Source organism: Fukomys damarensis, unplaced genomic scaffold (assembly GCF_012274545.1).
Source record: "Fukomys damarensis isolate Sample0158 unplaced genomic scaffold, DMR_v1.0_HiC HiC_scaffold_38, whole genome shotgun sequence".
Taxonomy (NCBI): domain Eukaryota; kingdom Metazoa; phylum Chordata; class Mammalia; order Rodentia; family Bathyergidae; genus Fukomys; species Fukomys damarensis.
In genome coordinates this window covers 77366227-77389172 of record NW_022900950.1, presented here as the reverse complement: position 1 = coordinate 77389172, position 22946 = coordinate 77366227, and the positions used below count along the sequence as shown (strand labels likewise).

General features: G+C 41.9%; 1 protein-coding gene across 6 annotated transcripts in view; it reads right to left on the bottom strand.

Moving 5' to 3' along the window:
* The window catches only part of Pdgfc (platelet derived growth factor C), a 201032-nt gene that overhangs the window by 133125 nt on the left and 44961 nt on the right, over window positions 1-22946 (bottom strand). The window contains exon 1 of one of the 6 annotated variants that reach the window (XM_019207995.2): window positions 20954-21129. The exons of the other annotated variants lie outside the window; for them this stretch is intronic. The gene's annotated coding sequence lies outside the window, so the exon portion shown is untranslated. Of the gene's footprint in view, window positions 1-20953; window positions 21130-22946 lie in introns of those variants that run through there. 6 annotated transcript variants of the gene reach the window in all.

Below are 22946 nucleotides of genomic sequence, written 5' to 3'. Positions count from 1 at the left end.
GCTCCAGTCTGTGGCCACCATCTCTATCTCTGCTGGGTCCTCTTCCCTTCTCCTCGCCGTCGCCCCCCTCCTCCCCCCACCCCCAGGCTTTTCTAACTGGCCTTCCTCAAAGGCTGTCTGACCCAAATCACCACACCCTTAACATACTAAAGGTTAAGGCTTCCCCCCAGTTATCAAAGCACAGGTACCCCTTTGGTGACCTCATTTTCTTATCACACTTGAGGGAAAACCAAGATCTCTTGGCTCTCTTTGCCTAGCTCAGAGCACAGTGTATCATTCTCAATAAATGTGTTATCTAAAATGCTAACATAAAAAATTTCCTAAAACTGATCAGGTGGAAAGCAATTGTAATCCCAGCACTCTGGGAGGCTAAGGCAAGAGGATTACAAGTTTGAGACCATCCTGGGCAACTTAGCAATTCAGTAAAGTCCTATCGCAAAGTAAAGAGCTGAGCATGGAGCTCTGCATAAAGACCCTGGGTTCAATTCCTAATACTGCAGTAAGAAAAATGAGAGACATAGGGTGGCGGGAGAGAAAAGAAGAGAGTGAGATATCACTGAATAAACTATACAATGTTGCACGGTAAATATTATAAAGGCAACACAACGCCAAGTGACAATGTACAGAAGACCTCTTGTAAATCCACTATTTCCTACATGTATTATTTCAATCTTAATTTTTTTCTGCAAATGTATATCCCCATATATATTTGTTTGGTAGTGTCTGTGTGTGTGTGTGTGTGCACGCACAAAAGCACAAGTCTTGTGGTGAACATACGTGCTAAATTTAATTGGTGAGCTGTCTCAGGAGGTTAAAAGAACTCAGCAAAGTTGCTCAGACTGCATTAGTCTGCTCTCAAGGTCGCATTGAAATTCCTTTCACTGAGGCTGGCAAAGCTGAGGATGTTATTCTTTGAGTCTTCTGCAGCGCTTTCATGAGCAGTGATTTCCACACAGCCAGTAACAGAACACAAACCTGCATGACCTCAGATTACCATTTCTGCAAACTTGCAGTGTTCGGACAGGCATGAGCAGATACAGAGGGACGACCTTCACCCCCTCCGTCCTTCCTTCACGTGTCCTGAGGCAGCTGACAGATGATATCTCCCTGTCCACTAATGCCCAGAGGAAGTTTTGATTATGAGCGGTCATTTCCTATTAAACACGGACTGTTTACGGGTGCGGCATATATGATGGAGAAGCTTGGACGGGAACATAAACTGGAACTCTTATTCTAGATGTCTCTGCAGTGCTGCAACAACCTTCCGTTTCCCACAGGTGCGACGGACTTCCTGGTTGTGTATCTAACACCATCTACTCAGCCCTCAGAGCGAGCGCTGCAGACAGCCGCTGACAGCTCTACCAGCCACATCACGCAGAACAAGCACCGTGCCACACAGTCCTTCTTACGGTGGCAGAAGACACAGCTCATATGACGAAGAGGATGTGTGTTATGAATGCTGGAAAGAGATGGCAACAGATACTACGACAAGAGCATACCCCACTCTAAGTAGGTTACTCTTTAATTGAGGCATAAATGACAAAAGTGATTATGCTTTCTTAACTCGGCTTTTTTTTTAGCAACTAAAATTCAATACACTTCTAACAGGATTAATCTGAAGCAGTTCTTAGGGTTTAGTTTTTATTACTATTATTGTAATTTTTCAATTTTTCATTTTCTCTGACATTATTTCTCTTACCAAAATTCTCAAATGGAACTAAAGTGTAAGCACAACACAGTGTTTACAACACATCTATGAATGGTACACTAGAAATCTGAAATAGGACATAAAGTTTCCAAATGGTGCACAGGGTGAGAAAAGTTAGAGAAAATGACAAATATAATACACATGGAAAGGGACAGAACCACTGGGTGTGTGGCACACATCAGTACTCTCAGCACTTAGGAGGCTGAAGCAGGAAGATCCCAAGCTGGAACCCAGCCTGGGCAGCTTAGTGAGACCTCGTCACAGAAAAAGAAGCGTGCTGTGGATGTGGTTTGGGGTAAAGGTCTAGGTTCAATCTCCAGCATTGCTGAAATAAAATCCAACAGAGATAAATGCAAACACGCTTTTACTGCAAGCATTCTGTCCAGCTATTCCAGCTCCGGGGTCTGGCGGACCTCGGTGCTTCCCAGCAGGTGACCACATGGGACCCACACAGCACTGCAGCCGAGTCCTCAAAAGCGGTCACTCAAGGGACTTCCTTCCTGTGTCCTCCACCAAGCAAGGCTCTGGGCTCACAGTTACACTCAGGCTGGTGTTTTGGAGGATTTGGCCCACCTTCTGGGTCCTGGGCAGCGAAGTGTACACATGAGCCACCACACGTCTCACCACCCACCCTACCACACGGTCACTAGGTACTGACAGACAAGTCCTGAGCAGGACCTGTCAGCGTGGCCCCTTCTCAGTGTCCTGCTCCTCGTATCTAGTAGTGCAACACTCTATTAGAAAATAGAAAAAATGATACTTGCTTTGATTCTTTTCAGATGTACTGGGAGTAACCAAGAGCGTTTTAATGGAGGAAAAATAGTCAAGATATGAAGACAGTCTAGCTCCCTAATTTTGGATAATGACTTTGTTCATTACTTATAGCAACACATATTTAAAATGTCAGTCCTATCATTTACACAAGATTGCCCCCAGGACCCAGCTATTTCCCTGCTGGGTATCTTTCCAAAAGAATTAAAGGAATCATACCACAGTGATATGTGCTCACCCATGTTTATAGAGGCACAGTGTGTAATAGCTAAAACCTGGAAACAGTCCAATTGCCCACTAATTGGGATAAACATTTTTGTTGTTGTTGCTGTTGTTGTTTATAAAATGGAGTCTGAGACCAGCCTGGGCTACAGAGTAAGTTCCAGATAAGTCTCAACTACATCTCAAAAAACAAACAAAGAAACAAAAAAAGAATAACAAACCAATAGGAAAGAGAAACTGGTTGTCATTTGGAGCTGCTGAGAGTGACAGTTTCTCCCTCAGGTATTACAGCCTATGCACCGGTGTACGTGACTTTGTATTAACGGTACATACATACATAAAGTGAGTAAATGGCTTCAAAGAAGGACATAAGATTAAATAAGGCAAAGGGATGAGAGATCGGGGAATTAAATATTGAAAGGGAAAAGTTAATGGCATTTTTAAAAAGGCTGAGTGTTGATTTACTAGGAAAACAAACACGACTGATGTATTAAACATTAATTTTGTTAAATTTAAAATGAATCCACTCTCATTAGAGTGGATCAAAACAAGCTAATTTAGTCAATTGTCTATAAAATTTAATATTAGGGTGGCTATAACATTTCAACTTCAGACTGCAAATAAAGTAATAACATAAAAGGATTAAGGCATTCTGGTCAATCAAATATAATGAAAGCAGTTAACACACCAAATATCGTTTACCTTTTCCCCAAAAGCCTAATTCAGACACGCATACGGCACAATTTGAGCTCGCTAAGATAATTCAAAAATAATCTAGAGTGTCTTGCTAGGTAGAAAAATAATTGTTGGGGCTGTGGCTCGAGATGTGATGGGGAGGCTGGGTTTATCCCCAGAATCCCAAATAAACAGACAAACTTTTAAACACAAACGTAAACATTGATCGTCACTGTTTCGAGGAAGTTTTGGAAGAGCGAACCCTGCGTGGGCGTCAGTGCGTCTCCCTCCTGGGCAGGACGACCGCCAGACCGTCCCCAACACCCATTCGCACGCGTTTTCCCAAGCGATACCGACAGGCAATGCCTCAGTTCACGGTAGTAAACGCTGAGCTTCAAAGTGCGTCACAGCCCTGGGCACACAGCTGTCTCCCTGGGACTAACAGCGAGATGCTGCCTGACCGGGATCCCTTCCACCACGCATCAAGTGAGCACTTTGGGGGAAGCAGTGAATTTCTGTGAAAATGCAAGCCTGGAGAATTTTAGTTACTGTTACACACAATTTTGCGAGAACAAGTCAAAGTTTCACTAACTACTCAGAGAGTCGTACACAGCGCAATACACTGTGTTTCTGAGGTGCAGCTGTTGGTGGGGGAGGTAGCCCTGTGGCAGAGCTCTTGCCTAGCATGCACGAGACACTGGGTTTGATCCCCTGCACCCCAAAACACAGAAAGAGGTGAAAAATATAGAAAAAACTATGTAGATACGGGACAGCAAGTCACTACAGCAATTAACCCAGGCAAAAGTCGAGAACTGAGTCCGCAGGCCCCTGAAAACCATGAACACACGGGGAGCTGCTGCAAGACACTACTGGAGAAAACTGAGGCTAAGTATCAACAAGTACCCTGGGGGGAACTGGGCTTCTTTGTGGTTTTCTCATTTTATAAAAAAGCATCAAGATTTGACATGATCTCTCAGAAGAAAGTAACAATATCTGTATGGACCACTTTTTAAATGATAACATCATTTGGGGCAGAAGTGATTTCATTCACTTTAGGAAATGAATAATTTAATGTCTACAATAAAGAAGCCAAGTGAATGCCTTTTGGAAGTAGCAAAGAAATCCTAAATGTACAAACCTCTGTGCAAAATAAAAAGTAGTGGAGAAAATTTACTGAGGCATTTGAAAGCAATGAGATTAAATTTTTTGTTTTATTGGGGTAAACAGAGTGGCCTCAGACTCAAACATAAAGTGACTAAATCTATCTTTTCAGGCATCTGAAAGCTGCATTTTCTTTAACAATTCACCCAACAGAAATTGTTTAGAATTTGCTATTTTATACTCAATATCCTTCTGAACAAAAGACATTAGACTAGCTTTTTTTTTTTTCACTCTGGCATCTCTCCCCCTCCAAATACACAGGATTTCTAGCCCTAAATTACATGATTCTTCATCATGTTAAAATGGAATGAGAGCCAGCTCTCCCCTCAGAGGAGAGGCTGCCAGGATACAGACTGACACACCCTTTCCTCGACCATCAATGGGACCCCTGATCTCCAGGCAGCTCGCATGCCGTACGTGTATCCATGAGCACAGTCACTCTGCAGAGGTGCAGTACTGAGCACTGCAGTTATTCCGAATTTTACAGTTTTCCCTGAGCAAACACAGTCACCAAGCAGAGAAGACAGAAAGAGAAAGACAGATAATCGCATTCCCAGGAGCATCACTGCAGTCCTTCACTGTGATCAAGTCCTCCGGTGACTAACATTGGTTGTGGTTTTATCAAGAACCAAAAGCCCAGTTTCCCAAGGCAATGCTGTCCTTGTGCATGAGACGGAAGGGAGAGGCTCTGGGGGATCTGAAATGATGCACGTTACAGACGAGGGAAATGGGGATTATCCTCTGTCCTCGTCCCCAGTGCACATGAGAAAACCCAATCCCCAGGTTGATGGTGGCCAGGGCCTCCGACAGCTGCTTGGCCATGCAGTTGGAGTCCTCACGAAAGGGCTCAGTGCCTCAACCAAAAGCATCCACCCTTCCCCATGCAAGGACACAGTGAGAAGGCACCAAGCTAGAGCAGGCATGGCATCTGCCAGCACCTCCGGCTGGCACTGTCCAGCATCCAGAGCCGCAGGAAAGAAACCTCCACCGTTCTGAGCCACCTCATCTACGGAAATTTGTTACGGCAGCCTATAGCTGCTGAAAAACATAGTCAATGACTCTTAGAGTCCCAGCTGATACTGCAGTCCCAAAATCTAAAAGACGATCACAGTCCTCATTTTCGCTTGCCTTCCTGCCACATCTGACACAGCCCCTTCCTCCTTCCACGGAACCTCCACTTCCGGTACCACTCTTCATCTCACTGCCCTCCTCTGAAACCTGACTCTCAGACTCTCTTTCCGTACTGATATCGGCTACATTTTAAATACCAGTGTTCACCTCATTTACACTGTATGCCTTATATTCCTGTCAGTAATTGATCATTGCCTAATCTCATTGCTGCAACTACCTCGACTTGGTTGACCTACTCCAAATGGTTCACTGCTAGGTTTAAGGTCATGCCCTGCATCTCTAAATAAACACCGGTCATCCATACTGTGTTAGTCACTTTTCTTGTTGGTGAGACTAAACACCTGACAACCAAAGTTAAAGGGGAAAGGGTTTGTTTAGCTCAGTTTGTAGTGGTTTATTACATAATCAGCTGGCTCCAAGGCAGAGGGTCATCGCAGAGGAGAAACAGTCCACAGCACCCCTACGGTAGCAAAGGCAGCAAGGGAACCTTAGCAGCGTCTTTCTGCCCCTTTTATCTCATCCAGACACCTGGATCAGGGCAGTGCCAGGCCAGTCCGCGCACTGGGTTAGTAATCACATCCCTTTAATCCTAGCATCACATACTCTAGATCTAGAAAAAGCCATCAATGACCCCGCGAGGCTTGGGGTGGGGGATTTGGACCCAAATGGTAGCACATACTCAAGTGATAAATATAAAATTAGAATAAAAACATGCGAAACTGAAAGCCTCGTTCTCCTCACCTGACCAGCCGAGGGGCCAGTCCTCTCTGCTTCCTTTCACCCTGACCGCCCATCTTAATCACCTACACATCTAATTTTATACATTTTCACTAGACTTTGCCATCTCCAGTATCCACCCTTTCCTGCACAATTCCTGAGTGCCACACCCCAAATGCACTCAAAATTTTTAGTTCTGTCATAAAAAAGCAATGTCCCTCATTTACCACAGTGCTCCCAAGATCCACCTCTGGCCCCAAAGTGAGCTGTAGTACCGTGAAGAACAACATCTCCTGCGCTCAGGACTTCATCAAGTCGGCAAAGGAAGTGACACAGCCAGGAGGAAGGAGAGCACTGTGCACGGGCACAGAATGGGGTGGCAGGGAAACCTAGATGCCAGGAAGTGCCACCGTGGCGGAGTCAGGACGAGCAGGATGAGTCAAACAGAAAGCAGGGAATGTGAACAGAGGAGACTGAACGGCGGGAGAAGGGCTTCCCAGTGCAGGTTATAGGGCTCGTATTTTCTGCAACAGATTGACAGTTCTCCAGTTGCACTGGGTACCTGAGTCATAAGCGGTGTTTTATAAGAACACTGGGGTGGGACCCACTCCTACAGATTCTGCCCCATCGGCTCTAGTCAACAACAGGGAAGCCACATTTGTAACAGGGAGTGGGGTTACTGGTGAATTCTGCACAATGCTGGTAGAGATGGGAGAAATCACAGAAGGACCCCAGGCTGCATCAAGCTCCTGTAATGGTGAGATGTGCTTTTAGTGCATCTTTAGAAATCAGGTGAAGATCACGGGAAGAGGAGGACCCCACAGGAGACAGGCTCAGAGGACTCTGGCTCAATGGTGACAGCCAGGCTGGAAAGGGGCAACAGAGGAGGGAGAGACTGGTAAGCAAGCAGAGGCTGGTGGTGAGGGACAGAGAGACATAAGGATAATGTCCAGGCATCTAGATGAAGGTAGAAGTGTTTCACATAGGACCGGCTCCATCACAGGAAAACCAGAATAAAAGCAGGAGGACACAGATGCTGGTATTTGGAGGACTGAGATGCATGGGCTTGAACTTAGTGGTTTTGGAATCATCAACATAAAGATAAGGAACAAAGACCATAAAAGCAGACACACTCCCATGGGGAATCCAGAAATTTAGCATGCCACTGAAGATTGGTGGTGTTCTGGCTCCCAATGCTTTAACGTATTTAACTGCGATCTACTGCAACCTTGTTATAAAACATACTTGTTGTTTACTGTCAAAATATTTTAATCAAAAAGAAATGCTAAGAAAAGATTATAATAAGTGTTTAGTACTTACTATCTGCCTTAACAAATCCTAATATCCTATCGAATTTGCTTCAGAATTCTTAAGAAATTAATCACTGATCACAGCACCGAAGACACTGTGTCCCTTATGCAGTTCTGCATCCTCCTTCCTCACCTCCTCAGCATAACCGTCATCCTGAATTCAGGTTTACCATTTCCTGTGGGTTTTTATACTAACTGTAGCATGTGTATATTCATAAATACATGCTATTGCTTTACATGTCTCCTCGCCTTACATAAATTCTATTAAACTACAAGCATCCCCTGCAATTTACTTTTTAAGTTCAGTATTATGATTCTATGATATTTACATCAATAGTAGTCTAGTGCAGCACATAGGTTTACCCATCCTGCTTCCTGACGGTGGCCTGGCCTTTGACAAGTGACTGCATTCTGCACCCCAGACAAACCAACCACAGCAGAGTCTGAACAGTCACGTGGCACAGACTTCCGGCCATGGTTTGCTTGCTTGCTCCGCTTGAAACACTCTTCCTAACATCAGCACATATCAGCACCCATATTCTCCCTTACTTTCACTTCCTAGGGCCCAAGCAAACTTCTCAGTCTTTGACTGTACAGAGAAAATCAGACATTCAATAATCATTTTTGGATGAAAAAAATTATCTACTTCCTGACAATGAATTTATAGGGCCCTGCTGTGTTTCAGTTGTTGGAGTCACTCACACTACTTTCAATTATTTTCTACACTCACCGCACCAATAAGGAAGAAAGAGAACAAATACAACATCAAAAGACAAAGAAGAGATAGAAGTGTGTGTGTGTGTGTAGACTGTATCACACACAAGATGAAGCAAGAAGGGATATGGATTATTAAACCTGCCTATTAATACAAGAAACGTGACTTACAGTCGAATGATTTGTAGAGAAATTTAAGCATTAACTGTATACAATAAAATGATGTATTCGTGAGTCACGTAAGTGTACAGCACAGTTGCAACTCAGTGCTGATCAGAAATCGGCTGCTCCATGAGAACAATTTGAAGACCTCATGAAAGTGAGGAAGAGACCGAAGAGAGGGACAACAGGGTCTGTCATGCACCCAGATGACAACGTTAAGTACTTCTACATACAGGGTTATTAAAAATACACACTCACAAGTAAAGTGACAGATGTTTTCCGCTATGAACATTAGAAAAGTATATCTGAAATTTTAAACTAAGAAATAACGGCAAGTTGGGACACAGATATTTAGATGGAACAGGTCCAATAATTAAAGAATGAATTTTGACTGATGAAACCAGTAAGGTAAACATGACAATTTCTGACAACCAACTGCCAGGCAAATTACAGAAAAAGAAATAAATCCATTTCTGCAAATGCCGCCTCACACAGCAAATGGACTACACTTGTGTAGAACAAAGCATTCGGCAAGATCTCTTGGCATAATTTCAAGATCAAGTTTTTAAAAATCAAAGTATAGGTACAGAAAATAAATACAGTTCATCAAGGAGAGAAAAGGAGATGAGATTTTGTTGTTATTTTTCTGTTCTTTGTGGCACTGGAATTTGTACTCAAGAGTCTTCATACTGAGCTGCATCCCCAGCCCTGGCTGTTTTTCTTTTGAGAGAGGATTTCCCTGAATTGCAAAACTTCTCGCACTGGGCCTGAACTTGCTACTCCTCCTGCCTGAGCCTCTTCCCAGAGAGCTGGCATCGCAGTTGTACCCATCACACCCAGCTGAGGAGAGTCTGTTGAAAAGCCAATGTCTCCAGTGTGATTCAGTACTCAGAATGACAACATCTTTGAGAATGCTGACTAAATGAGATCTCCAGTTTCCTATAAATTTAAAGCACACAGTTGAATATAATGATCACACAGTTCTGATGAGATAACAGCAAAATATACAGGAAGCTGGATTCGGTTGGCACGAAAATGGGAAGGGTCGTTTATGAGAGAGTCAGGGTGTCTTTAGTTAGACAGAGAAGTGAGTTCCTTATCAATCTCACATTGCCCTCTTTTTCATACCCTCATTTATCATGGAAGATATAGGTGGGAAAGAAAGTGATCATGATTGAAATCTTTCCTCCATTAGCCACTGAGCATGATTTAAGCAAGTTACTGCATTTATCAGCTTCTCCTACCTCTAAAATACAGCTCATTATAGTTTCTTAGATGACTGGGGACTCTAGCCCTTATGAATAATGCTGTTTATCCATAACTCAAACTAGCTCCCTTGTAAGACACAAATAAGAATGATCTTTTAAGATCAGAACTCTTGGTGGAAATGAACACTTTGAGACAGCAAAACCAAGTGAGTACACATGTGTTGTGCTCACTCTAACTAGCTATTCTCACCTGAAGCTCAAATGCCCCCACCTGGCCAGGTCGTCCCTGACAACTGAGACACCACCTGCACCCCAGCCCTCCCTAAGTCTTAAGGCTTGACTCGTGCTTTTTCTTCCGGACACTTTCACCTCCTGACACAGCCACACTCTGAGGGCTGCTGGCTGCCCACACTCGAGGATGTAAACCCAACAGGACCAGAGCATTTATGGGCTGTTTACTGCTGCATTGCTGGCATGCCCAATAAATATTTGCTAAATAAAAGCATGAGTTTAAAAGTTTAAAAGAAAATACATAGAAACACTCCCTTAAAAAGAAAATTACATTGAGAGCAGACAGAACATGAGACAGGGAAAGCACGCTCACATAAATCTCCACGCACAAGCAGAACAAAGCGGGGCAGGTGCTGTGGTATCAACCAGCAGGAGCAGAGTCTGGGATCCTTGTGAATAAGTGAAATACACTAAAGGAATCAAGACCTTGGAACTGGCCAGGTCTTTCCATAGGCTCAAACCAAAAGTCAACACCAATTTCAAACGCAACTCGAACGCAGCCCCTGGACATGGCACCAGATTCATAATATCTACGGTAGGCTGGACGGGGCTTGGGGACTTCATGGAATCCTCAAAAACAGCTGACGAGCGGCTACACATCCCTCAACTGCATGTGTCCGATGCCTTGACTAGGCATTCAGGGTAATGCAATGCCAATGCGTACAACTTAAAGGAGAGGTTTCGTGTGGGCACTGAGTGCACAGCTGGCTGCCCCACGGTGGGTACCACAGAGGAAAGGCAGCTGGAGCAGAGCAGGGGAGCAGCTCCTGAAAGCAATGGGCACGGACCACCTGTGCCCAAGGCTCTGCCTCCCTGAGCACAGACACATGCAGGAGCAGACGCTGCTACCCCACCAGGGTTTCCTCACCCAGGCAGGTGGAAGCATCAGGATTAACAGGGAAACCAGCTCTGTCGATTTTGTTTCTCAGGTTCATCAAATCTCCCCATGTCACACAGAGATCCAAGTACTAGGGCCAAGCCTGCGACTCAGGAGATCATACTGCCTCTGCAATACATCTGCACTTGAAGACTTTCTAACCTAACAGGTGGTTCAACTTGTGGTTTAAAAAAATCCAGTTTTCCCTCTTCCTCTAGTGAATATTTACCAATATTTTCATCCATCTTCTGACCCAGTCCCAAGAAATCTTACTTACCCAGATGCCAAGGTAAATTTGTTTCAAATTTGAAGAGCTCAGTTTCATTGTAAATGTGAATTCTACATTGCCTAAGGGGCCTAAATTCTACATCTAAAACAGCAGAATAAGGAATAGAATGGCCATACATCATACTACATTTACTCTGCAGGCACACTACCTCAAACATACGCCTTACAAGTCTACCTCTTACAGGAAACATCAGGGACCACAAGTAATACTTGAAGCCCAGAAAGATTTTCCTTCTCACGTATGTGTGTGAAGTAGGTAGAACATGTGTATAGTGTGTATGTTCATGTCCTCAAGGTACACGGACATTACAGACACAGTGAACATTCTACATATGCACTTCTGGGACTGTCAGGCTGGAAAAAAATATTAAAAATTAATGTGAACATTTCATAAGATCAGTGTATGCACAAAACACAAACCATTTCAAATTATAGCACTTGTTATAATTTCTCAGTATCCTAACTTTTGCAAATAGTTTCTTGCTCTTTTCCATCAAAATTACAGTTAAGGACAGTAAAGTTAATTTCCATTTTATTGCTTTTAATTCTGGAATGCTCCTGACTCATGGGAGCACTGGTTTGGTTTATTCTGTCATGTAACACAAAGTAGGAATGGTCATTTTTCCCTTTTGATTTACTGTACTTTTTTCAATCATTTGTAAACCATGATACAGTGGAATGCAAACCTACAAGAGGAGGGGAAACAGATGAATGATGGGAGCTGCTGTCCAGGTTTTTCAAGTCGCTGTAATTAAGAATTCGTGGACGGTAGCTTAGGGGCCAGGTTGTTTTTTTTTTCCTTTAAATTATAATCTATTCTATAAAATAAGCATGGGCAAAGGTTTATCTTTGAAGTTTGGAGATGTGGTTAAAGGGTAAATACATTTCTGATTCACAGTTCTCCAAGGAAAATTGTGGTAGATCTGGGTTTCTGGTCGTCCTCTGGCACTGTTCTGAGAAAAGGAGCAGGTAGTGGGTTTGACCAGGAGTGCAATTCAATATGGTACCTGGAATTTATTTCCTCAATTACATGTAACCACATGAAATTGTACAATAGACATTTTAGTTTCCAAACAACTTAAATTTATGGGGGAAAATGTGAGCATAATGTCCAGTATCTGCCTACTTTCTCCTCACATTAACATCTTAACATTCCTATAATACATCTATTAACCAATGATATTAATTATAATTAATGCAAATATTGTATTCAAACTTGCTTAGTTTTTGTCTTAACCTCTTTTTCTGTTCCACACTCCACAGTCACTCTGTTGCCTCCAACTTTTCTTGATTGTGATAGCTTCTCAGTGACCTTTTTTAATGATTTTGGTAATTTTGAGGAGTACTGATCAGGTATTTTATGGAAAGTGCCTCAATTTAGATTTGCCCAACATTTTCCTCATAATCAGATTGGGGTTAAGGGTTTCAGCACCAAGCCTACCCTTACAGTTTAGATGGAAAGTGTCCCCAAGGGTTCTGGATCAGTGCAGCGTATTTGGAAGGGGACTGGATCCTGGGATCCCTAATTTTATCCTAAGATTCACAGTGATGGCACACCTGGGGGATGCTGGGAAGGTAGGAGGAACTGGGCACTGAGACGTGACCGTGGGGACAATCCAGACCTTGGCCCCTTCCTCTCAGCCCCTCGCACCCTCTCCACTTCCTGGTTTCCATGAAGTGAGCAGCTTTCTTGCTTCATGCCTCCCTGTGGGTCAGTAGCAATGGAGCCAGGTGAGCTGGACTGAAACCTCTAAAACTGGGAGTCAAAACCAACCTCTTTTCCTTTACGTCGCCATGTTCAGGAGTTCTGTCACAGGGATAGAAAACCAGCTAACAAAGCTGCAGAAGAACAGCCCTTCTCATAGCATCACTGCCCAAATGCCTGTACTGTCAACATGACTTACCACAGCCAAAGCAACCCGGACCACCGTGCTGAGGTAGCAACAATCAGCTTTCTGATTCTACTCTTCTCAAGGAACGACAGTGCACAGCCCACACTTACCAGCGGGGAGTTATGCTCCACTTCTCTGAAGGTGGAGTGTCTACATAAATTATCAGGGTTCTTTCTGCACACGAAGTTTGCCTCTTCTCCCTCATTTATATTTACATCAGTAAGGAGAGTCATTGAAATGCTTGGTCTGAGATACACTTTCCAAGGTAATGTGCACTTCTGGCTTCTTTAATCTATCGGCGATGGTAATGAAGTTTCCCATCAAAACTATGATGAACAGCAAAAGTTCTCAGTGTTGCCCACAGCTTAGTCTGCATCACAAAGATGGCAGAACTTTGGAAAGGGAAGTGGGAGGGGGAGGAGAAAAAAGAGTAGGGAAAGAAATACAAGAAAAGGAAAACATGGAAACAAAGTCTTTGCAAGTTGGAGAGGTGGGGGCATCGAAGTGAGGGCAGGGGGATGGGAAAAGTAAGAACCAAGATCCATCGTGTAAAGGTGCTAGATCCCAGTGATGAATGTCGGCATATCGTACAGCTACCGATAAACTTGATGAATAAAAACATGACAGAAAAACAACTTGAATTGAAAATTACTTTTAAAACCAAGGTGGTTATATTTATACGATTTAAATAAATCCTTTCCAAAATTCCACACAGTAATAATCTAATATCTACAAATTGATTTAAAATTCTAGTAGCAAAGGCTTTTATTCTTATTGTTGATGACTGTATCTATCAAGTTAAAATAAAATATTAAAATAAATACAAAAGCCTTTCCATGAGAACACTGGAAATCTATGAATTTAAACTTCCCGTGAAAAATAATACAGAAAAAGAAAACAATAGTAAAATACAAAACACACTAACACACAGGAGTGCTAAAACTCTTCCAGTCTCTTGAAACGGCAGACCAAAAGCAAAACTTATTAGCAGCCCTCATCACGTCCCTCCTCCAAGATGACTCTGTCATGGATACATGAGTCCACATTATTTAAGGTGGCTTTCTGAAGAGATCGGTGAATAAATCTGATTCCAGCACTGAAGGGGGTACTTTAAGGACATTCAAAGCGTGGTTTAACATTTGGCATTTCCCTTTGTATGAAGTTTAAGGAAAAGTCAAAGTAATCAATGATGGAGACATGAAAAAGAGTGAAGAGAGTGGAGGCAGTCACTGACTGACTGCAGACTTACTGAAATTCGCCAGGCGACAGTCCTCAAGATTACACATTTTCACACTGTGTACAATACATTGTGATAGCTACTTTCATGTGGCGACTTGACTGGAGCTAAGAGATACCTACATAACTGGTAAAGCACTACTTCGAAATATACAGAGTCAATATACTGAGAGTACAGTACACGAGTATTTGAAATAGTGATATATATATTGCTATACGGTGGTGCCTCAGTTCGTGATGCTGTTTGCAAATGATTCAGGCTGCAAACAGAAGTCTGGCGACGTTTTGCTTTTCTCTCCAAACTCTATGTTCATGCAGGAGAGATGGCCATGGTCCTGTTCATGATCTGATACAGAGTTTGCAAACAAACATAAGGTGTTTCCAAATTGTTCACAGACAAAAGCATTCGTGAACCGAGGTAATGCTGTGATGATGTAACTTCTATGTGATCCAGGCAACATGTAAGACTTCCCCACATTTCTAGTGATCTCAGAGCCTTGCTTAATAAACACATATTCTCCTCCTCGACTGAAAGCCCTGCGATGTTCTCAGTCCCTTGCCATGGCTCTCCTGCAGTGCCCAGGAGCCTTCCAAGTGGCCTGCGTCCAGCTCTGACTGCTAGCAGCACGTAGTGCCTCTGCTGATAATTAATTGGTTCACATCTGTAGCTCATGCGTTTAGAAGCTTATTTTTTAGCCTAAGCATCAGCAGCTGCAGGATTAGGTTTATGGTACAGTTACTATCTGCCTAATTTCCTTCTGAAATTGCTTCATAGTATCACTGGCAATACCAAAATATACCACATTAGGAGCTGAATTTTACTTGAAACAGTAGCATGTTTAGTAAACCAGTGAGAGAAGAAAAGCAAATGCTTTAATGATGAAACTACCAAAAATGTCTATAATTCTACAATTATTCTCTTACTATTAGCCACTTGATTATCTGTTTTCTCCATGTCAAAAAGATTTCTCCTAAAACCTATTTTTCCTAGTTATAGGGATATTCTTGAGTTTATAAATCAATGCAACTTAATATTTATTTTAGATACTAGGTATATCATTAAAGGGGTGAAAGAAAATGGGACTTTTAAATGGCAATCACATTTCAGCCTTATCTCTACAGCTCCTGACATGCTCTCTTTTATATTCACTCCCAGTGGAACCCAGCCAGGCAGGACAGGAAGCCTCCCTCACGTGGGGCATCACTGCCATGCACACCAGGGCACTGGGCACCAAGGCAGGGACTAACACAGGTGGGCGAAGCCAGAACACCCCACACAACTGTACTGAGACACTCACTGTGCCTCTGCCAGATAAACAACGGGGCACAATGACTGCTTATCAACAATTCCCTTTGCTCAGAACATGTACAAATTTGGAGAACAGTCTCTTGTACTATGACAATTTACCATTACTAAGACTTAGGAATATAAGAGAAGAAAAAAATGGAAGAGTCATAAATTCTAAAGAGATTTTCTAAATGTATGACTTGCAAAGTAATTCCTATTTTTAATATTTTTGCAATGTTAAAGATAAAACAACTTTTTTACGCATCTTCATTTTGTGGTTTTCTTAAATTAGGACCAAATTCTAATCATAAACTACACATTTGCTAATATGTGAGTGAGATTACAGAATATAAAACGTGTATCAAAAGTGCAGACAAAAGAGCACCCAAATATACTTCCGGTTAGCCACCTATGTGCACAGAAACGGAACACAAAAGTTTGTCTTCTGAGATAGGTAAAATGATTTCTCTCGTTCTTACTTATACCCAGAGACATCAAGGACCCCATTTGCTAGTTCCCATGGTTATAAAGATCCTGCAAACAGAGTGGGACCTTCAAATATGTGTGTGCAATCACAGTTTTAAGGCACCAGTAAAGTAACAGATGAAAAAATATTAAGACATTTATGGTTCATAACTTCCCATCACTCTGATCACTTAACATAGCTGCTCACGATATGTAGGACTTCATCAATGGCAATTTACTAAACAGTCCCATAATTCTCTTCAATCATATAAACACAATTATTTATTTCAACCTAGAAATGCCAATTTACAGTTATAATGTTTATATAAATGATGCCAGCTGCCAATATCAAAACAGAAAATCTTGCAGCTTTAAGCATCAGAAGTGTAGCATTTCTTCTCAGTCTCAGCACATAAATGATTAATACTGGGAGGGTGTCACCACCAGAACATTAGACAAATTTGGTAGCACTGCGATGATATTATACCTCTGCCTGTTCAAATCTTGATCCTTTGTAAGACTTTATTCTCATCCAGTAACTAGCTCGGTGTTGCTTTCTGGCTCCCCAAACCTGCCACACATCCAGTTAACCCCATATTGTTCGTACTCCTCAAAGGTACCTATGCTAGGAATTAGGGTCCCACAGCCTTACATAACAAGCACACAAGGACAGGAGCAAGGGCATACCAATCAATGCCCATTAGTGTTGAAAAATTAAACACCAGGAGATATATCTATAAAATGGGTCATTACCCCGCCTTAAAAAGAACCACATAGAGACATGTGCTACCAAAATTATGTGAGTCATTAAAACATTATGCTAAGGGAAACGGATCAGTCACAAAACAATACTTAGATTACATGTATTATATGTATATGGTTTATATATCATATATACTTTATATATTTTAAAGCAATGATTTATAATAAACTTTATTACTCCATTTAGATGAAATGGTCAGAAAAGGCATTTTAGAGACAGAAAGTTCCTCAATATTTGCTTAGGGTATAAGCAATCCAAGGGACTAAGAAGACCATTGCTAAAGAGGACCAGTTACTTCCTGAAGTGACAAAATCATTTCAGAGTTGATGGCCCACAACTGTGAATATACTAAAAATTATTTAATTGGACACTGACAGAACGAGCTACATGGATATGAATTCTATTTCAATATATCTTCTCTTAAAAAATTTTGTAAAATGAAGCAAAGTTTGCTTTTTTAAATAAACAGCATTTCTGCAAGTTCATCTACTGTATCTATCCAAAGTTGAGACAAAATATTATTGCCAGAAAAGGAAATTCAGAGGAAAAATTTATACAAGTAAGCCAGACATACAATCGTATTTGGCATACGCTATACCAACATAATTTATAATCACAAATACATGTTACCCAGTAAACTATTATCTTTTCCTGAGAAACTGTTGATGACACAAATGTAAACAGAGGTATGAATCATTCACTATGATATGTTTTCCTTTTTTCCCCACATAACTGTTTTCCATAAATAGCCACACACACTATATTGCAATATTAAAACAGTGGTTATCTTTGGATTACATGTGGCTTTCTTTTGCTTTGCTTTGTGTTACTGAGTAGTATCCCCCAAACAGTGATGATGAACCTTTTAGAGTCTAAGCACCCAAACTGCAGCCCAAAACCCACTTATTTATCAAAAAGCAACAACACTGTAACTAATCCTGAATACTGAGGTTTTAGTTTAAAAAAAACAACTCATACATTAACATCTTTTGTTGTCTCTGGTGTGAAAAGCTAAAAGTGTAAATAAGGTTCAAATGGTTAAAGTGATAATGTGAAATAGGAAGAAAACGGCCAAAGGGGAAGTGGGGAGGGGAGGGGAAAGGAAGTAAGGGAAAAGAAAAAAATGGGAAAAAAGGAAAAATGGAAACAAAATCTTTGTAAACAGGGAAAAATGAATGGGGTGCAGGGAGGGCAGGGGAATGGGGAAAAAGCAAGAACCAAGATGTATCATGTAAAGGTACAAGATCCCAACGATGAATGTAACTGTACTGTGTGCTTTAAATGTACCAATAAACTTAATGGGGGGAAAACATCTTTTGTCTTAAAAAAAGAACAAATAACACACTTGCCATGGGTTCGCCATGACTTTCCCCCGTAACATGGCCAAGTCCTTACCCTGGGGCCCTGCAAACGTCAATATATCTGCTTTTGCCAGATTCTTAAGCTAAAGATCATCCTGAACATACAGTGAGCCCTAAATCCAACAATGGGCTCCCCTTCCTGAGAAAGGAGACGGGAAAATCAGACACCAGGAAAGCCGTGCACAGACAAAGGCGGAGACCAGAGTGAGAATCTGTAGCACAAGAGATGCCCACTGCCAGGACAGCAGGTAGCAGGAGAGTGTCCCGGAGGACGAGGTCCTTCGCAGAGCCTCCTGAAGGAACCTACCCTGTACACACCTGTATCTTAAACTCCCCACTTTCTGAGCTCCCAGAGAATACAGTGTTGTTATTTTAAGACTCCTAACATATGGGAGATTGTTACCATACCCCAGGAAAATACTACAGTTCTATTCTGTAACTGTCCAACACTTTGAGTCTTGAAATGCTGATACGCTCAGAAGTTTAAACCTGCTACCAGAGATGCCCAGGGTAAAGCTTAAGTTAAAGATGTCTACCTCCAAATGTTCACTGATTTTGTGCTTTTTTCTCCACAGAGTAAAGGGGATGCGGAAAGGTTTCACCCGCAGCCCGGGCATGGGTTACAATGGCATGTCAGAATATCTGGGGGAGCGTCCTGGACATTGTCCTTTAGCTCTGCAGCAGGCTCTTTCCCACAGAAATCTGCAGACCCCCAGAATCAATTATTTAACAATTTTATTTAGGTATAACCCACTCATGGCCGTGCAGATCACCCACTTAGTGTGTGTCATTCAGTGGTTTTTACTATTTTCAATGAGTTAAGAACGCCAATATTTTAATTCATACAGTCACTTGACATCAATGGAGGATCATCATCATGTTAGTTTTTCTTTTCAAAACTACCACATACTGTAATCACCACTTCACAGGACACACTGACTCCACAAGTTCCCAGAATACTGTTCTTCCCAAAGCAAGGTACTTAAAACTCAGCGGATGCCTATGCACAGCCAGGAATGAAGCTCCCTCCATCTAATCTGGACACGTGAGCTTCAGAACACTGTGGGCTGCTGAGCCATGGTACCCGCTCTGTACTTCCACATAATCCAGTGCTGAATTCCCAGCAGTTATTTCTAACTAGGTGTCCAAGTCTAGGAAAAGGTCTTACTTGCCATACAACAGAACCACCACAGAGAAAAATCATCAAATTCTCACTCTGCTGAAGATAAATCATACACTGTAACTGCGAGTCTAATCAATATAATTTGAACATCAGTTTTAAATCCTTTGACTCTATTACACTTTTATGCAAATTATGGTACAATTTAAACATAAAATAAAAAATCCTAGCTAGGACTTGAGTCTGATCTTTCACCTACATATTTAATAAGGGAAGGAAAAAAAAAAAACCCAGTACTTGGGAGGCGGAGGCAACAGGATGGCCACAAGTTCAAGACCAGCCTAGGATACACAGAGAGTTCAAGGCTAGCCTGGAGTATGCAGCGAGACCTTCACTCCAAAACACCAAATAAATAAATAAAAAGTTGAAACATTTTCTTTGAAAAACCTTATCAAACTAATCCAACTTCAATGCACTTATATTAGAGACATTCAATGACATAATTTGTTTATATAGGTTTTTTTTAACCTTCAAATTATATAAGGTTAAGAGAAAATTCTTCATCAACCACAAATAATACTTCTTTGTTTACATTAGTGGTTCAATAATATTCATACAGTAGAGGTCTTCTCTGCTGAAACATTCAGAAGAGTTTTAATTTAATCAAATTCAATTCCATTACTGAAGGGAAAAATGCTTAAATTTTACATGCATATATAAGTGCGTTTTATTTTAGACTGTAACAGACTTTATATGAAGTTGACTTTACCTAAACAGTTCCACCATTTAAGTCATAATCAACTTCATGGTTTTTGTTTGCTTGTTTTTGTCTCTGGGCACCTTTTAATTATGGTTATTCTTAGGTGTATGTATCGCTTTAGAAATGATCATTTTTGAGGGTATTTAAACATTCATGATTATTCTTGTACTGAGGATATGCAACAAATTAGGAGCTGAACTCACATCACCTACTTATAAGACATTCAGGTGGAAAGAGGGATTAGAAATCAGGCACTGGAGAAAATGTCCATTCAATGGCTATTTTTACACTAATCGGTTACACTAAACATTATTGAAAGTTAAGATTCATGAACTTTTCAAAAAGTTATCACCAAGTTTCCTAAAGAATGTACTTAGGATGAAGCTTATATTGATTTGTGGCATTTTATTCTTTAAGTTACAGAGTAATAAAGCTAAACCCAAAAGGAAAAATGATTTTTTAATATGACTCAGCAAGCAGAAATGTGCTTCCAACACTACCAGACCTATGGAAAAAATTCACTTTTACACACAGGTGGCCTTTGGATGTCCTAAATGACCCAAATTCCATCATCCTAATTTGAGTAAAAAATCTACTGGCATAGAAACAGGAGCCAGCCCTCCAGGAAACTTAATTAAACATTTCCTGTAACTCTCAGCTGAAGGAGACATCCCAGAGGAGAAAACCAGAGAGCCTGAAGACAAGCTGGTTCCATTTGCTCACATGTGAGGTATCTTATTTCTCTATTTCCCTTCTAACCTTCCCCTCCCCTACCCAACCCCAGGCTCTGCTTATCACACTGTTGGTCAGCTTTCCACTACTGTAAGACATACCTGCGGAAGTCAACTTATGAAGAGGAGAGGTTTGGGTCTGCTCCTGGTTTCAGATGCTCCAGACCCTGAGTAATCAGCTTTGTTGCCTTTGGACCTGTGGTGAAGCAGAATTTGGTGGCAGGAGCACTGGGCTGAGAAAACCGTTCCCCTCCTGGCAGAGAGGAAGCGAAAAGGCCAGAATTCCCACAATCCCTTCTGGGGCACAGGTGTCAGGACCTAACCCTTCCCACGTGCTCCCAACTCCCAACTCCCAAAGGTTCTGCTGCCTCCAACAGCAGCACAGCTGAGAACCATTTCTTCACACATGGCCTGAGGGAACTCTATCCACGGCAGAGACTTTATATCCCTTTTAGGAAGCTGCAAAACTGGACTGGAGGAGGCAGCACAGTGAACTCCAGAGAAGCTGAGGACTGGAAGGTGGTCCTGATGTGTCTCAACTTCTGTGGGGACCCGTAGTGAGCACAGGGCACTGACTTCCGCTAACACCTACACGGTGACCAAGAGGGTAGTAACTTGGAGAGAGCAGCCCATGTGAGACATCAATGGGATTTCAAAAAGTGCAGCTCTCTGTTAGCTCCCTCCCTCTTCATTTACATCCTATCACCTACTGCCACGTGCGAGTTGTTAGTAGGTGTAGGAAATGCATTACACAAAACATGGGCCACTGCTAAAACACTGTCTCCTCGTGTCCTTTAAACAACTCTCTGGAGTGCATGACCTGTAGATGGAAGCCATGGAGACTGCAGAACAACCAAAAATGGGAAATCCGGGTTTGAGAATCCTACATTCTTACCAATCTTCTGCACTGCTGCAACAGAAGTGTCTGTAGTTTAAGAAAAATTTTTAAAAAGACAAAAGAGTAGGTAGGTATCTTCAGTTAAATGAAAAAATTTCAATGACTTGGGAAGTATTTGTACTGTGGAAATATACAAATCCCGCTTTAGAAAAGCTGAGTAAGAAGAGAAAATACACACACACACACACACACACACACACACACACACACTCACACACCTGCAGATTTGCCTGTGGGCTAGGGAACAGTTGTGCCCAAGAATTTGCTCTGGCTCAACTTAAATGAACACTGTAATCACCAGTCTCTCCCCCACCACTCTCTCATCCGTGGTTTGGTACATTACTCTGGAAAATATAATATACCTTTTTTTATATATTGAAAACTATGTAGGTGAACCTTATTACGGATTGAAAGTTAAATTTGCTGCATAATAAAATCCCCAAAATTGTAAATTTTATGGAAATAGCTAGAAGCAAGAGGTGGAAATGGATATCACTTGAGAATGGATTCCTCCAACGCTAAAAACCAGAGCAGAAGATGAGCTTTAAGATAGATGATGACAGCCAGGGAAATGGTTCCTATAAAGGAAGGAACTCAAGAGATTTTAGGATTCCAAGCAATTATTAGTTGTTTTCTTCTCATGCTATACTAAGTCTCCTTCCTAATTTTTGTGCCCAAGACTGCAGTGGTCTGATATATAGAAACATTCTACTGGCTGAAAAGATAGAACCCCATATGCAGAAGCAAACTACAGGATTCAGAGTGAAAGAGACAGTGGTAGTCGAAAGAAGGTATAACGAGGTGTTTAGAGCAACAGGTAATCAGAGAAACATTCCGCACACCTTACCTCCTGAGTCCCGCTAAGACACCTTTGGGTTACACAGAGCAAAAAGGTTGGGGTGAGGTTGTAATTAAGAGGGTCTGGTCCCAGAAGTACAGCAAATTTGGTGAGAATGAAATTACTGAGCCAGGGATGTAGCTCAGCGGTTCGGTGGCCTGCCTCGCAAGCGTAAGGACCTGAGTTTGATCCCCGGGACCAAAACAAAAAAAAAAGAAAATGCTCTTGCCATTTTCTGTGCTGTGAATCTCTTTGGGCCTTCATTTGGGCCGGGGATTTAGCTCAGCGGTTCGGTGGCCTGCCTTGCAAGCGCAAGGACCCGAGTTCAATCCCCGGTACCAAAAGAAAAAAAAAAAAAA